Source organism: Coturnix japonica, chromosome 24, assembly GCF_054131305.1.
Source record: "Coturnix japonica strain WE chromosome 24, WE-NBRP24, whole genome shotgun sequence".
In the NCBI taxonomy this organism is placed as follows: Eukaryota; Metazoa; Chordata; class Aves; order Galliformes; family Phasianidae; genus Coturnix; species Coturnix japonica.
This window is the reverse complement of record NC_140686.1, coordinates 4,502,876-4,520,886: the sequence shown is the minus strand read 5'-3', so window position 1 is coordinate 4,520,886 and position 18,011 is coordinate 4,502,876. Positions and strand designations below refer to the sequence as shown.

Below are 18,011 nucleotides of genomic sequence, written 5' to 3'. Positions count from 1 at the left end.
CTGAGAGCTTTACATAAAAACAAAAGTGCAAGATGACTACACGAGGCAAACTCCAATTTAAGTTCCTTAGTTTCCAGTTATTATGAACTTTACTGTCAGGAGAACTTGTAATCTCCTCCATCCAAGAAGGCAGCACTTAGTTTGAATTTAATGGCAATACAGAGGTGTTTTTTTTTGTTGTTGTTTTTTTTTTTCCCAATAGAAGGAAACAGATTACTGGAAAAATCTGAGGTATAACTGAAGCAAAGACAAGGCTCAGAGTCAGGTAAACTCTTGTCTTTTTAAGTAGCCTGGTGAACAGGCCAAGTACTAAGCAGCACAACTGGCAAAGTACTTCAAAGCTATTGCAGAAGTTGCAATCATGTATAAATTGCTGCAAAATATTATAAAGCTGTCAAGACTTGAAGAGTAGGTTGTTGTTTTCTCAGGTAATGATACATAGCAAGAAGCACAAAAAGAAATGTTTACTAGGCACAGCATGCATCCCACAGCAAACTGTATAGGAAGAAGCAAAGCAATCATACTCATATCATCCTAGTTTTAAAGGATGTCTTTGTTAGTATTAATGTACTAAAAGAAACTAAAAATGAAGATCAGTAAGGAAAAAAACAACGTGGCTTGACCAGAGATGTCTGATGGGCTGAGCAAAGATGTCAAAGTTATCCATTTCAAGTACGTCATACACTTATGCACATTCTATACAGTAAAGTTTAATAAATAGCTTAGCTGGGAACTTCCAATGCCACAGCAGCTGCTTATTAAATTTTCTCTAGTTGAAAAAAAAGAAAAAAAAAAACAAAACACACAAAAACCTTACATAAGTACATAGTTATGTGTATATACAGTTAGATAGTTCATCATTTAGATGTCAGTATTTTTGGTGTCTGAGCACTCTAGGAATTCTGTACAATCTTAATGACCTAAAGTCTTCATCACTGAAGAGTATTTCACAATGCTTACCTTATCCATGTACACTTCAACTTTTTTTCTTGCCAATAATGCAATCCCAGCAGCATCTAGGAAGCATTCCTCTTGGCTGGAGCTTCTGTTTAGTGCGGAATTGTTTCTGAGATTTCCCAGTTCAGCTGAATATTTTCCTGGACTTGCAGGAGGACCTCCACTGACAGTGCTGCTCGCAATTAAAGATTTGTTTCTTTGGCGTTCCTCAAAGAGCTTACAATTGGCTTCTGCAAGTCTCTTGGTTGTTCTGAAATATTTAAAAACACACAAAGAATTATCTTTGATAATATTTTTGCAGAGTCACTTCTTCCAGGTCTTTGACTACTATTCAGCTTTTGAAAAGAGAAGGCATTAGAAGTCCAAAATGAGAGGGGCCCAAAGGCCATGTGTTAAAATGCTATCAACTTCAAACATGGGCCAGTGATGCCATAACTAGTGGTGTGACTGCTAGAACACTGAAGTGAAATGATGGTGGTTCCAAAAATAAAGGGGAAAGGTTTTAGAGGGTTACGCTTACATCCATAGTGCTGACAAGACACAGAAAAAGGATTTTAGGAGGAAACAGTACAAGGTTTTTCATGCAAGCTACTGCTACTTCACGTCTTGTTACCACTCCAAAAAAGCACGCACTTACCTTTCCAGCTTATTTGCTAGCCTTATTCTCATTTTCATTTCTTCACGATGCAGCTCTTTGTATTTTTCCACTTCCGCAAGCATAGATTCGTTTTGAAAAATATTGTCTTTGGTATTTTTTATTTTGTCCAACTCACATTCAACCTCTTTTATTCTGCACTTCAGCTGGTCTCTCAGCGAGGCATGATGATTTTCTCTGATTTGTTCTATCTTGTCTTGTGAGGCTGCCTGGACCTGAAGCAGATAATACAATTTCAACCATTGCAAAGAAAAAGTGAACTGCATCTCCCTATACGGTTGCCCATAACCAATTTAAAGGGCCCAGTTTTACTCAACTGAGTCAACTGGACCTTTTCACTACTATCAGCAATCAAGGCAAAACCCTGGAACCAACACGTTAAATAACTGTTTTCATCCAGACAGATCTGCTCTTAGCAATATTACTTATGGGAGCAGCTACTAAAAGAATGCTATGGCTGAAGGACAGGGCACACAAAAAGGATTCTACAAAGAAATTATGAGAATCCCATCCCCACTCTTTCTGCCCCACGGTAACTTCAGTGACTTCTTCCCTGAGCATTTTATCCTGTACAATGATAAAACATAACCTGTACGTATGGCCAAGCCATCTCTAAGTTATAGCATTCATGTGATGAACAGCAATAACAAGATGACCAGATGGCCATAGCTTCTTCTAAGAACTGCAAAACAGAAGTCTGTCAAGGGACGGCTATTAGCTTGGGGACCTGCAGGCAAATTACACACACAAAAGCACTTTCGCCAAACAATTTTCCATTCTTCCACTTCCCTTCAGGAAATATAGAAGTATGGCACTAACACAAAAAACCAAAGTACGAACAAGAAATGGCAAAAAGAAGTTACATAATAAAAACTATAGACATACACAACAAATTCACTTACCTGCAAAAACAAATTGACTTCTTGAAGTTTTTGATTTATTTCTTGTGCAGCTCGCTCTTCCACTTCTTTCTTGTATCGTTCGATTTGGTTGTAAGTCATCATGTGCACATTGTGGACAGCCTCCAGATGTTGTCTCAGGTTTGCCACCTCTTCTTTCAGCTGGCATCTGGTCTTCTCTAGTTTTTCATGTTTTTTCATGTTTAGAGCCAGCAGTTCTTGCAAATAATGGTTTTGTCCTTGTAGTTGGACGCATTTTTTACACTCTAAATCCAGCTGATGAGAAAGTTCAGTAACCTACAGACAGTAATAAAATGAACTTAGAGGGGTGTAAAATTATTCTCTGAAAATTTATGAAGGGGAAGACCATCAAGTCTGTAACTGTCATCTGCTGACTCAGTACCTGAGTCAAAGGAAAGACAAGATCATCTTTTAAGGGAAGAACAACTTTTAAGTTCTTGCCAATAGGGTTCCTTGACTTACAACCTTCCTCAGTTCTGCAGCAAGTAAAAGATCAACAAGTAGCAAACTAGCAGAATTTCACTTACGGGAGTGTGCTGAAAGGCACTAGGGCCATTCTTTTGTGCACTGCTCTACTGCTCGATGGAAATCAAACCACTCTACCCAGACAGCAGAAAGAATGCCTATCATGCTTCAGGGGGAATGTTCCAGTACAGAGTTAACTGGGCACAGGAAACAAGTACTCCTCCTGCCATTGCTCTTGAAAGCTTTGTAAACAGTGCTTCAAAAAGCAGCTTCCACAGCAGTGGTAAAGGAAGGTATTTTCTCTCTAGGTCAAATCCAGTGTCTGGTTGCAAGAATATGTACAAAATATGAGATGTTTCAGTAGTTTCCAAGGTCAACTGTGAAGCCAATTTTCTCTCCCAGAAATATAACTTTTCCATACCTACTGAAAAGAATATTACAAGTCTCTAGAAATTAACATGACCCAAACAAAACAACAACAAAAACAAACAAACAAACAAACAACAACAACAACAACAAAACCACCAAAAAAACCCAAAAAGAAACAACAAGAACTTGCCTTTGTTCTTGATTTTTCAACTTCATTCACCATTTCAGAATACCTGTTCTTCATTTCTCCCTGGAAATTGAACTGGGAGTCTCTTTCTTTGGCTTCATGCATCTTTAGTTTTTTCACAGCTTTCTTCAAAAGGCTCTTGAACCTGCACAACAAATCAGTCAAGAAAATAAGCAAAGGAACTAGGTATCTATTTGTCACGCTTGTACAAGAAAAGCATAGCTATGGCTTGCTTCATTTTTAACATGCTCAACAGGCCAAAAGTTAATAAGAAAAACCAGCATTTCAATGCAATAGATCACCTGGAGGGTCCACATTTCACCTCAACAGAGGAAAAAAAGACTTCCCTCCCAGAAGTGCAAGGCAGCCTACATTTGCTCTTTTTATGGCAGCTACAGAAAATCATAGGCTCATGTACCAGAACTGTCTTGCAAGAACTGATGTGAGATCTGAATTTGTTCAGAGTTAAACACACCTACTTTTACATGCAAGTTCCTTAAAGCCTGACTTCTAACCTACATGAGCTCTCTTTCAAGTACTAGTGAACCATACCTGTCACATTCCTTCTGCAGTTCAGTATTTCTTTCCCTTTCCTGGTCAAGACATGCTTCAAGTGGTCGTTTCAATTCTATCGGCTTCTTCACATTCTTTCTTTCATTCTCACACTTTCAAAAAACAAACAAACAAAAATACATGATACACTCAGCACAGGACAGTACACATAGCAACTGCAGATAGCACATATCCATCCTTTTGCCACATTCAGCAGAACACTGAGGCACAGGATTCTTGTAAACATTTAAATCACTTCAGGCTTCACACAAGCGGGCCAAGACCTAGGGATACCAATTAACGCCCCTGCTGAAGCAAATGCTCCTCTGCCCCCTTATTGGGCTTTGTCCCAAAAAGCTGGAAAAAAGATGCTAGAGAACAGCTTCCGCAGTTCCTCTGCTAATAGGTCAGCTTGCACAGGTAGCCACAGCCCTGGAGAACACTGCACACTCTACAGCATTCATTCCAATGACCAGCAGGCTCTTGTGGAAGAGTCTGCTTTTCTGGAATTCACCAGTGTCTTCTCAGTCATTACTTCCATATCTTATTTGTGGGTGTTTACTAATTTAGTTGCTGTTCCTCATGGTGTTTTTTCAGACAAACTACAGGAGAACTGGCAACTAGTTCTGTAGTTTGCATTTGCACCTTATTTATTCTGCAAGGTTTTTAAGCTCCTGTTATTCTGAAAACATGCAGCAGTTCCTCCGTACACTGCACTGAAAATAAGGGGTGTTTTAATCCTGCTTGGAAATCAAGGGGTCAGACAATAACCAGAAGGAAATCAAATAAAGAACACAGGAACTGCTGCCTTGCTCCATGTGCTCAACTGGTATCAAACCACACCGTCTTTCTGATAGCACAACTCCGAGATATTCTCTTGGCTTTTATTCAATTCCTTCATGACACCCAAATCACAATAGTACTCAGGGCCTGAGTAGCAGGGATATAAAATCAGAGTATGTAAGAACTCAAGAAAATGTCAGCATTGCTCTGGGTATTGGCTAGGTGTTAGGGACTGTTTTCTGGGCTCACTTCTTCTAAAAGCTCAGCATTTTCCCTACTCAGTTTAGCAATATGGTCTTCAAGGTGGGCTCTCGACTTTCGATCTTCCTCGCACATCATGCATGAGCCTCTGGATGTCATAGCCAACATATTCTGATTTTGTATCTATGGAAACAACAATGACAAAGGGAATGCCAAGATAACCAGAGAGACAACACTGCACATGAACTGCATTATAAACTATTAACTCAAATGGAGGCAGGGCTAAGCTCTCACCACTAAGGATCTATAGTGAATGTTACACTGAGTTTATAAAAGATGGCTTGAGAAGCACCGTCAAGAATAGCACTTAATGCTAGTGGAAAAATCTCTATGCAATAAAATGAGGTTACATCATTTGGAGATAAGAAGACACACATACAACATTAACTCACAGTTTTCTTCATAAAATTCTCCAGATTTCATAATGATACAAAAATGACTGCATTTATAATTGTGCCCACCACTTAAAATTCCCTACACTTACTGACTGTGAAATAACTGCAGATCTCCTCAGAGCAAGAAAATGTTTTCAGAACAGCAATGTTACTTATCCTTTTACACAAAGGAGCAAAGATTTGCATCACAGATGCATTTGTGTGTAAACAAGTTTGCTTATTCAGTTCCCTTTGTAAAGAATGAAAGTTGCCTACATGCTTTGAATAGCACATTTTAAGAAAAAGAGAGACATCCCTGACGTACAGAAGGACATAAAAACCTGAGCTTAAAGGCTTATATGACAAACTCATAAAACTTCCTCATGTGTCTTTACAGGATATGTTAAATGTCGGTTCTCCCTATGTGACAATGTATGGGTAAAATACAGAAGTGTTAAAAATGCTAAAAACCTTCTAATTGGTATATCACCAAAAGAAGATGACAGGAAAGGAACCTGGAAAAGAACTCAGACTTTTCTGGTGCAGATAATCAACAGCTTTTCCCTTCCACTAGATCCTTCTTATTCTCCCTATAGCAGCTTAATTTTCCAACAGCAAACTAATTAAAGAATATTCCAAGGTTACACAAGATGCTAAGCCATGCATGCGCACCAGCTACTTCCCAGCTGCCTGCCACTGACTGCACAGCATTACTTCACCTAGTTGTTCTTTCCTTACCTCAGCCCCCTGCGGGGCAGTAAAGTACCAACACATATTCACAAATGGAAAAAGAACCTAATGAGATCAGGTGGAAACTATGACAAAGCTCTGAAGATAAAATAGATTTCTCACATCCAGGTTTCCCCTCCCAGATCTCAACCACACATCTCCCTCCTGCTGACACTGTCCGTCCTATCCATCAAAAGAATCATGCTGATTAACACAAACATTTTCATACTATTGCAAAGACAGAAATGGCAGCAGTGAAAGGTGGAGATTCACAACCTTTACCTTATGGGAAAACTCTCAAAACTGGAGAATAGACCATCAGGATTTTCAGAGTACCCTACAGTCACACCACAGCTCAGATGACTCAGCTCCCCTATGATCCCCAGGAAAACCACATAACTTCCCCACGAAAAATATCTAAATAGGCTCAGAAGCTCACATAAAAAAATAAAAAATAAATAAATAAAAGGGAAGTTTATGACTGGCTCACTGAGGCTTCAGTTCTCTTGTCCTGGTGTTGCGCAGCAGCTTCCACTCTGGCATTTTCCATTTCAAGCCTTAAAGAGAAGCACAGATCTTATTAGACAAATCCATAATAGCGCACACTGCAAAAGAATGGTGTGAAAGAATGCTATTTAAAGCAAGAGCTTCTTTTAAAATCATGTTTTACCCTGATGATGCAACAAGGCAATTCTGATGTTTTCAGAGAATCCCAAAAAGCAAAACCTTGCTTCACTCTGTTATTTTCTTACCGTTGGACATGTTCTTCCAGCTGCTTTATTGTAGAACTGCTTCTGGAAGCTGCTAACAGAAGGTCTTTCATTTTTTGGTTAGAAGCTGATATTTGTCTTTCCTTATTATCTAGGTCAGTCTTCAAATCTTGAATGCAACGCTCATATTGAATACGCTGTTGTTCAGAGTCATGTAACTGTAAAGTAGCAATGAGAATCCTCAGCAGCCAGGTTAGGTTCAGTATAGAGAGCTCAGTGAGCACTGAAGAATTTGGATATTGCATGTATCTACATACACCCCCTACCCAAAGTACTGGAATCGTTTCCAATTCATTCAAGCCTTCATTTCTCTTAGCAAATGAACAATAACAGATGATATTTCATCATCTGTGACACTGGCATCTCCCATCTGTACAAAGGATTTTCTATAACACCATTATGAGCATTGACACTGCCAATCCTATCTTCCCAGTGACTTGTGACATCCTGAAATTACTTGTTTGCTATTCTATCGAAAATATTAACCAAAAAACCTCATCCTTTTCCTAAAGTGATTTCACAGCTCATTAGTACGTTATTATGGTAGATGTTTCAGAAAAAACCCACAACTCTCACAGAGAGCAAAAAAGAAAAACTCAAATTCAGCTGTCCAGTATTTCTACTTTTTCTCAGAAATCAGACACCAAACTTGGCCAAACCAAAAGCGATAACCTGCTGAGACACCAGGTCATTTTGCAAAGCAGCTTATCAAATACAGATCTTCTCCAGTTAAAGACATAATGACTTCGTGTCGAAGACCACCCAGTCATGGACACCAAGTGCACAGAACAATGCAGTTCATATACTTGTCTTTAAATCTATACCCCTGAATTTATTTCTAGGATAGGAGGACATTTGCTTATACTTTGAACTCTCTGCTCTGATTTGGCACAGGCATGACTGTGATCACAGATGACAAGGGGCAAGTTGAGAAGACTAAGGGGATAAAGACCACCTTATAGTGTTTACAACCAACCTTATAAGACACAGAAAAACAATTTGTAAATTCAGAGCACCTGTGTAATGTTGCTTCAGATAGTTGGTAGTTTGTACACATCCCATCCACAAATAAATTCTTAATTGTGTTTGACACCAGGAGAGGGAAGTAAGTTGGGAAAAGAAAGAACACTGCTACAACACCCTGGAGCCACAAGAAGAACTTTAGCTGTGGGGCTGAAGAACGGCTCCTACTTGCAAAAGAAACTAATTGGCTTTTTGATGATTCTAGTAACACTTATCTTTCACTACAGAGGAGGAGGCCAGCTGGCAAAGATTTCACCAGCTTCATGAATTATGACAGGGTATCACTGCTAACCTCCTTAGCTCTCTCTGGTACTTGCTCTCAGAACATTATTTTTCTCTTCTTCACCAGAAACAGGGAAAAATCACCCTCAGATTTTATGTGTAAGTTACAGCCTCTCTGTACCTTAGCTTTAATCCTGTCCAGTTCCTTCTGCAAGTGCAATTTGTCTTCCTCAAGGTCACTGCGGTAGCATGTAGTAACTACAAGGGAAGCTTCTGACATAGACTGCTTTTTAAGAGCATCAGCAAGCTCCTGCTGCAGCTGTCTGACCAAACCCTAAGGAAACAGATAAACATGAAGAAAAACATGAAACTTGACTTTACTCCTTTAAACTGACTGTATTATACAGTTCAGTCATTTACCGGTCCTCCTTAATTCTAAGAGAAAAAACAATGAACCACAACAAAACAACACAATTTGGTCCTATGTGTAAAACTTACACCTGATGCATTTTAGAAATACAAAATCATTTTATGAATTGAAACATTTTAATTTATTCTAATTGTATAGCTTACCTCTCTTTCTACTTTGTCAGTCTCATATTTAAAGACTTGTTCCTTTAAATCAGTACACTTGGTATTTAATTCCTTGTTTCTCTCTTCCATGAGGTAAACCTGCTTTTCACTGTCAGCTCTGAGTTTGTTGAACATATCATGAAATCTGTTCTGGACATCATTCACAACCTTTTCTTTGATGATCTCCTTGTTCTGCAAATCTTCCAGCTGCTGACGGAGTAAAAGGTTTTCACTTTGGAGCTGGGCCAATCGTTCCTGCATAGATTCATGCTTTATCATAAATTTACTGACTTGATCTTTCTCAAGTTGCCACGCATGCTCATTTTCTTTTGCTTGACACTGGGCTTGATTTAAGTCTTTTTGTGTCATTTCTAAAAGCAGTGTTTTTTCTCGAAGTGTTTGTTCCAACTGGTGAAGCTCGTTTTCTAGACTATTAACTTTGCTTTCCGTTTGACTCAGCTGCTGAGACAAGCTCTTGTTGCTCTCTCGCACCTCAGAGAGCTCACGATGGAGCTTGTCTTGTAAACGAAGCCATTCATCACGTTCTCTCTGAAATGTTCGTTCGGCATCACTTTTCAATGACTGATGACGTTCGAGATCTTGAACCACTGCATTCAAGCGGGAACACAATGATTCAATCTCTGTTTCCAGTCTGTCTTTGCTTTCTTTTTTCTGTTCAAGCTTGGAAGTTAGCATTGCAGATTCCGTCTTGAGTAAATTCAACTGTCCATTGTACTGAAATACTGTCTGTGTTAAGGTTTCCTCACTCAGTTTAAGTTCCTTCTGAAGAGAATCATTCTTTTCTTTCAAAGACTCATTTTCCTCTAAGTATTTTCCTTCATCCTCCTGGTGCTTAAGTTTTACTTGATTGAGTTCTAGTCTTAGCATAGCAATCTCTTCTTGCAGTAACTGATTTCTGTGTAGCAAATCCTTTTCTCTGTCATTAGTGTCAGATTTCTGTGTGATAAAGGACAATAATGAATAGTTAGTTGGGAAATAAATTCAGGTTTAACCCATCAGGCAGCTAGGCACCACACTCTCATCACTAAGTGGGATGAGGGAGAGAACAGGAAACAAAACAGAACTCATGGGCTGTGATAAAAATAATTTATTAAGCAAAAAGATGAAGGACATGGAAACAAGAAAGTGATGACAGTATAATAACGAATTCAAAAGCCAAGTAATAGGATCACAAACAGCCTCAGCCAGCTTCTTTCCTAGTGAATCTCCAGATATCTGGACATTTCACGGGTAGAAACCTTAGAAATGATTGTAACAACTATACAGTGAAGAACAGCAGGCAGTTTAAGAGACTGGGAACACAATGTCTTATTTTCCAGTGGCTTCCTACTTCCACATGCAATTCAGGTCTATGTGGGATTGATGATGCTATTCAGAGTTTTTAGACAACAGTAACAAAATTTGGTTATATTGATAAACTGTAGATAATCCACGAAAAGGCACAAAAGGTTATTTTTCTTAAGGTTTTAGAATGAGCACAGTGAAGTATAACCAAATTAATTAGGAATGGAACTGCTTACCTCTGAATTTTTCCCAATAGTTTTTCTTGTCTCTTCTTCCAGCTCCTTCTGTCTCCACAGGTGGTTGCTCAAAATTCCTTCTTGCAGAGCTCTAGCACTCCTTTCATTAGAGAGCTGTCTCTGTGTTTCATCACGCTCTTCTTCAACCTACAGTAATATAGTTGAACTTGTGAATCTTGAACAAAATCAGAATTAGCAATACCTTCCTATTTCATTCTTTTTATTCTTACATTCTATTAATTCTATTAAGAGTCATTTATCATAAAATCATAGAATGACCTGCATATCAATTTTCCATGTTTGCAAACAAACATCTTTAGATTTATCTGAATTGAAAGTTATAAGGATAGTGTGAGTCCTTTGCACAAATCAGCATCATAGAAGTTTTATACTTAATGAATCTCCCTCTATAACACAAGAAAAAAACAAACAAACTAGAACTACTATTCTTGGAAACATACAGAGTTTAAGTAGAAACCCAAGTTATCTTTCTAACAAACTATATATACATACTAAAACCAGAGATGGACACTCATATGCTTACAGTCAAAGATTTAAAAACATCTATTCATCAATATGAGCACTAACACTAAGAACTGCACAAAACAAATGACTAAGATTTCCAAAAGCACAATATCTACACTTACTTTACCCCACTGCAAGGTCTTAAGTCTACATCTCTTCTACTAATATTTAGAAATGCTTCAGAAAATGTGCCAATCCATTTTCAGTTTACCAAAATCTAGCAATACTGCTGGATAAATTGAGTTGTATGAGATTTCCAAAGGCTATTAATGAAGTGAGACACAGAAGAGGACTGACCAGCTGAACAGCAGACCAGGAGGTAAACTAATGCCAATGATGTCCCTGTTAAATCCAGGCAGACTGAAAGAGGTGATGCTAACTACTTACTGCTTCTGCCAGAGCAACGTGGCCACTGAGGATCCTTAATGACCACTTTCACATGTTCTTAATATGTTTGCAAATACAAGTTCTGAAAATTTGAGGCTTACTATTTATGGGGAAAAATACAACACAACAGACCGAATTTCCGAGGTATATTTCAAACTGCGTAGAACCATGACAGGAATGCTGAAAAGTAGGTAAAGGCCAGTGAAAAGACCCTCAAAACTGTATGTAAGAACTGAAGAATTCATGCAGGTTGTGTACAGTGAGAACATCATCATCTCAATTGCATTAAATAAGCCACTAAACTTGTAATAAAAATAAAGGTGAGAGTTTTTCTGGATTCAGTCTTGATTTTAAGCAACTGAGGCAATTTACAGATTATCAGGTAAACAGTAACATTTAGGCCTAAATTTAAATTCATGTAAGTATACTTGAAAGAATACTACAAACAGTAACTGTAATTTCCTTCTGAAGAAAAAAAACAATAATAAAAACATATATATAATATATAAAACATATATATAATATATATATATTTTATATATATATATATACACATATAATATATATATAGATATATAGATATAGACATACATATACACACACGCGCACAGAGTTCTGTAGTAATTAGGAAAAATAACTCAAAGAGAAGCTTTGCCTGAAGCACAAACCAAACTATAATTCTGAAAAATGTGAAAAGGTATCATGAACTTGTTTGTTCACGCTGGTTTCATGACAATGGTCCTCAAAATGCACCAAGATAATTACCTAATGTCTCTTTCACCAACAAGTTGAACATACTAGCATAAAATATCAGTTTGAAAGAAACAGAAAAACAGAAGATATATATTTAATATACCTGTTTCTTGAGCTGTTTCAGCGTTATTAACTCTGTTTCTAAATTCCTTACACGAAACTCAAGTTGTTGTTTTTCCTCTGTCTCTCTAGAATATTGATCCTTTTCCCTCTTTAGTTGCTTTCTTGTTTTTTCATATCGCATTTCAGCTCTATGTCTCTTTTCCTCTTCTTGTTTCACAGAAAATCTGGGATTTAAAAGAGAGTATTTGAGGAATTAAAGCACTGACAAAAAAGTAAATATGCCACATCATGAACCAGGAGAAACAACTTAAAACTGTAGAAATGTCACACCTTTTCAAATATAGAAGTTTTTCTGCAATTTGAAACTTTTAACATCACTCTAATTTCATTCCATTAGTGGTGGAAGACACCTTATACATGAGCTGCACAAGACTGACAAATAAGCCCTTAAGTGATGTACAAAATTCATCATGTATTTCCATGTCGACATAGGTAAACATGAACAGTAAACCATGAACTTTTACTAACAAAAATACACTGTTTTTAATAAGTTGATCATCACCTATATAGTACAGATTCATAATGACTGCAAGGAATACCGATAAAACATCACATCACTTATCTAAGACAATTCAAAAACTTTTAAGAAGCCTTCCTTAGACTATAACAACTGCTTACCATGTGCGGATGAACCTTTTCATTTCTTTTAATAAATTAAAGGATAAGGATAGTGTTCAAAAAAAGATTTGAATATCAGCAACCACTAACAAGTAGTTCAAAACATTGGCTGTAACATCAGTATTGAAGCAGCTTATTCTAAAGGAGAAAGATTTACATGTAGTCTTTAGCTTCCCAAAAAGTACAGCTTTTACTCATGTATAGCTAATACTGTTTTGAGATTTTACATAGAAGAAAAAATTAATTCCTTCTATTTACAGATGTTTGGGAATTCTGAAAAATGTTTAGAATCAAATCCAGGCCAAATCAGGAACGGCTTTGTCTTACTTACAATCCCCTTCCACGTACTGGGAGACTGCTGGCACATCCTGAAGTTTATTTCCCTCAGCTTGTTCTCACAGAGTTTCATGCTCTGTGATCAGCCTGGAAAGCCTCTACTGAACTCACACATGTTGACTACGATCTCTTGAAGGCCATAAAAAGAAATGCACACAAGTACTTGGAGGCCAAAAGTTGGACCCAGTGCTCCAGACACAGACCAACTAGATGCTAAGTAGGGATGGACTCCTCCCTTCAGCTTCTTGACTCTGCAACCCAGGATGCTGCTGGCCTTCTCAGCTGCAAGATCATTCTGACTCATGTTGCACTTAATCTCTGCCAAAGCCCCCAGAGGCTTCTCAGCGAATCAGCTCACCAGCCAGAGCATTTCACTGTGTACACAAGGGGTTCCTCCTTCCCACGTGCAAGGGCTTTGAATTCGTTCTTGATTAATTTATTAGGCATAGGAGGTAAGATTCTAAAGACACGATTAGAGTCAGTGTTAAGGAAGAAATTCTCTGGGAAGCCTGGTCTGGTGGTTGGTGACCCTGCACATAGCAGGGGGGTTGAAACTAGATGATCATTGTGGTCCTTTTGAACCTGGGCCATTCTATGATTCTGTGATTAAGACCTCTATCACCTCCAGCAAAATTAATCTGAACCTCCACTGTGCATTTAGTTCTTTGAAAAATATACTTTTAAAACAGTTTGGGGAGCAGGGGACTACTCAGCATAGCTTTCAATACCGAGGAAAGTGCTTCAATTACAAGATTTAAAACAATCTAATTCTACGGATTATTTTATTAGCTTACCCTTTTACTGGCATTTCAAGTAATTTTGGTCTCTCCTCAGATGACGAATTCTTTGTGTGTTTTTCTTCTATCATTTTTTCATTCTTCCTTAGAGCAAGCTTTTCTTTTACTGGTTGATGGGTAATATTGCCCACTGGTGTATTTGATTTATCAAGACTTTCCTGTTTCTCCACTGCTTGTATTTTGAAATGTTTCTGCTTCCTTTTTTCCTTCTCAACCTATGAAGAGAAAATTAAGCTTCATATATTTTTCTGATTCTAAAGGAGATCCAAGACCAAATAATCTAAGCTTGACTTTTAAAATAATGTAAAATAAAAAAGATTATCCCCCAAAATTACTCTACAAAATGTACCAAGTCAACAAATATACTCTGAATTCACTCTTGATTTGAAGTATAACAATCAAACAAAAACAAAAAAGCAAAGCAGCCCTAAGGAAACAAACAATAGAAGCATTACTGATGGAGAAGAAATCAGATGGACTACACAACAGTAGTTGTAGAAACACAAAGTATGAGTGGATGTATGATGTCGTACTTCCTTAATGATGAGGAAAAAAGCAAACTGAACTCAAAAGCAGAAACAGCTTCACAGCAATCAGGAATTTTAGTGAGAGGCAATGAAGGCACACCATGCACAAACCACAGCAAATGAAGAGATAAATCAAGACCCTGTTCAGAAGCTATTTTCATTCCTTGATCGACAATCAAAACTGGTGTACTTGTATGAATTTCTTTTTATGGTAATGAGGTGATAACTACTTACACTGGAAATGACTGCCACCTATTGTCAAACTGAAACAATACACTTTGCTTTCTCAAAACCTTCTGATTACATTATGGGGAAAAGCACAGTTCTCCACTGCTTTCCTTATTTATGAGTAACGTTCTTCTCTTAAGACAAAAAAACCAATTTGCACAAAGCACCTTCTTTTAATGATCAATAGCTAACATGAACAGGACCACCAATACTGAGAAAGACTAAAGAATAAGGAAAAGCAGGTGAACTTCTACCTCTTTTTGTAGCTCTACCTTCTCTTTTTCCAAAGCCAGGAATACCATTTGCAGCATTCCTACCTTACTCTTAAATCTTTCCACATCTTGTTTTAGTTCTTCATCCAGATTCCTTTTCAGCATGCCACAAGGTTGCTGAGCATGCGGGAAAAGATTTTCGATTTCTGTTTCTCCTATTTCCTTGTTTTTGATAAGGAAGTCTCTGGGAACACTGTCACTAAGACAGATGTCCTTGCCAATTTTCTTCTCACTTATAAAGCCAAGTGTACTTTCACCATTTGTGCAAACAGGTCTTATATTAGGAAGATTATTAGAAATGTCATCCCAAATATTTGTTTTTAAACAATGTCTCAGGGAATACTCAGGACTTCCCTCTACATCTCTACTAATCCCATTCTCATTCTCTTCCATTTCCTCTGCTTTTGATAGATGTACTTTTGTATTATCTGTGTAATTAGTGCAGCCTTCTTCATCTGGTATTCTCCAGGTATTTTCCATGCTCGCATTTAAGTTATTGTGATCAGGAAGGACACAGAGACTCAGAATAACTATTTCAGGTTTGGGTTCTTTTAGGTCTACATTAAGTTTCACATCTCCAAATTCACCTTTACTTTCTAACTTATCACTTGATTCTGTCACACAAGACGAAACACAAAGACTCTTCAATTCTTCAATGAGGTCATCTTCTGACACTTCTGCCACAAGGGATGGAGCTTTCTCAGATTCATTAATTTCACCAAACAGCTGCTTCAGCTCTGCTGTAATGTTTGTAAAATTTCTTTTCAACTCCCTTTTCTCTTTTTCAATCCACATTTTTTGTATCTTTCTTCCCACAGCTTTAGACTTAACTGCTTGTCAGCACTGTGGGATTCCTCATTTTCTGCTAGGGCTTCCTGATGAGAAATTTCTGCTTTGTCAGTCTGCTTTTCATGTGCTGTATTTTCTATCAAGTTGGTAGTTTCTAAAACATATTTATCCTTAAGTAAGCAGGTAAAGACAGAAAAATTACCAAGAAAAATGAAATTACCGTTAAGCCATATAATTTACATTGCAAACTCATCCCATCATACAACAACAAAACAAAGATACCTTATTTATTTTTTCCTCAAAACAGAAGGATCTAGTTTAGAAACATAAACCAATCAAACAGATCAAAACCAATCAGTAACAACAGAAAACACAACTGCCCAAATTTTCCCATACTCCATTACTTTCTACTGACTGTCCCTTTAAACCCCCTGCTGGTGAGCGTTCATAACAAGCGTGAGTGATCATAACAAGCTTTTTTACTAACCACCACAAGGGACTGGCTACATTACAATCACCTATGCTCCTCAGAGTCAGAATTATTAAATTCTATTCCAAGCTCCCAAGACAAATATTTACAAGGAATACCTGTTCATTCCTGCCCTCAGCCCAAAATCAAGAACTGAGACATCTATCCAAACGGTACCATGCCTCAAGCTCACTGACCAGCTCCTCTCTCCAGCCTTCTCACTATCTCTGACTTCACAGTCCCTGCAAAGTTGCCCTTGGTTTGTGTTCCCTTCTGAACAAGGTCTGCAGCCTTGGCATCCCAAGGAACCACAACTATTGTCCTTCTTACTCTGGTTATAGAGGCCCTTTTCTCCTTCCACATCGTAACTCCACAAAAATCTTTCACAATGGAGAGCATCTCAGTCACCACCTGTCTCAGCCACTTCATTTCCAAGCTCCATTCACTTTGCACATCCGCTACCACCTTCCAATACTTAAGTTCCGCTCTCTACCTGCTGAAATGAATCACATCCCTCTTCCACAGTGCCTTGGATGTATGATGATATTACTTCCTCCACTTCCCTTGAGGTATTACAGAAGACTCCAGACACTCAATGAAGATCCCTACCCAGTCCTGTATGCTCAATACAAACAGGACGCCTAGCCTATATTCCTCCATAATGACCTTCAAAAAATATTTTCGAACACTTACTAACTTGATCAGATAAGGAGATATTTTGCAGAGGCAGAGAAAGCACTGACAGATCATATTTCAGGTTTTTACTTAATCTTTCTAATACACAGAGGAAAATCTGGCGTGTTTTGTCAAAGAAATAATCACATGATATAAAATTTTGCTCCCAAATGAGTATGTATTTTGCATAGGAAAAAACAAAAAACCCACCACATGACTGCACTGTTTCTCAGAATTGCACGCAAGGAAAAACACAATATTTGGTTTCACATACCTGCCTCCCAAAGTTTTCAGTGGCATCCTTGACCATCTCTTTTTTAGCTGATGACGACACATGAACGGTAGATTGTGAGCGCTCACCTACAGTGAAAAAATTACATCTTTATAACAAACATGACTTATTACAAATTAATTATACCTAGAGTACATCCTGAATCATTGCATTTGTGAGAAAATAGCACAAACTAACACAGCCTCTCAAGCGTATGATTATTTACGATTTGAACATAATATTACAAAACAGTTTGAAGATGCCTCTGTGTGAACTAATCCCTCTCAGGGCATTTTCCCTTTCATTCCTAAGGGAAATTTGATGAAAATCAGTCAGAAATACACCTTTAAGAATCTCAAATGGTTTACATGTAGAACTATATTTATACATACATGACACACTGTATGCTAGACAGCAATCGGCTAGATTCCTCTAGCTACTTTCATTTCTCCTTTTTTTGTGCCACAAAGGGTCTCGTTTAACCCTTTTAGAGTTAGAAATACTTGTACCATAGGAATTATAACACTCTGCAGAAGAAATACAGCTTGCTGAAACCCAAACATAGGAGTTTGAGACAAACTTTCACATATATTTCTTAATACCTGATCTTTGAGCAAATACATGGATTATAGAAAAAAAACAGACACGAGGAAGGATGAACAGAAAATACATGAAATGATGACATAAAATGATCTATGAAACGACTGTTTTTCCTATCTAACTTTGCCACGTCCCACACCATCACTGGACTACATTTCACATGACTACATAAAACAGACAAAACAAGAACTCACAGAATCACAGAAACACAAAGGATGGAAAAGACCTCCAAGATCATGGGTAAATTAGGTTGCTAAGTC

The 18,011-nt window shown here is 37.8% G+C and overlaps 1 pseudogene across 1 annotated transcript in view; it reads right to left on the bottom strand.

Annotated features, from left to right (window-relative positions):
- The window catches only part of LOC146757099 (uncharacterized), a 47,475-nt pseudogene that overhangs the window by 3,522 nt on the left and 25,942 nt on the right, over positions 1 to 18,011 (bottom strand). The window contains exons 24-39 of the transcript XR_014936947.1: positions 17,155 to 17,240; positions 14,898 to 15,906; positions 14,482 to 14,485; positions 13,918 to 14,135; positions 12,150 to 12,333; positions 10,382 to 10,528; positions 8,841 to 9,797; positions 8,449 to 8,601; positions 7,005 to 7,180; positions 6,743 to 6,809; positions 5,138 to 5,272; positions 4,106 to 4,218; positions 3,557 to 3,698; positions 2,515 to 2,808; positions 1,595 to 1,827; positions 961 to 1,207 (exon numbers count right to left, since the gene is read on the bottom strand). The product of XR_014936947.1 is annotated as an uncharacterized LOC146757099 (transcript). The remainder of the gene's footprint in view (positions 1 to 960; positions 1,208 to 1,594; positions 1,828 to 2,514; positions 2,809 to 3,556; positions 3,699 to 4,105; positions 4,219 to 5,137; positions 5,273 to 6,742; positions 6,810 to 7,004; positions 7,181 to 8,448; positions 8,602 to 8,840; positions 9,798 to 10,381; positions 10,529 to 12,149; positions 12,334 to 13,917; positions 14,136 to 14,481; positions 14,486 to 14,897; positions 15,907 to 17,154; positions 17,241 to 18,011) is intronic.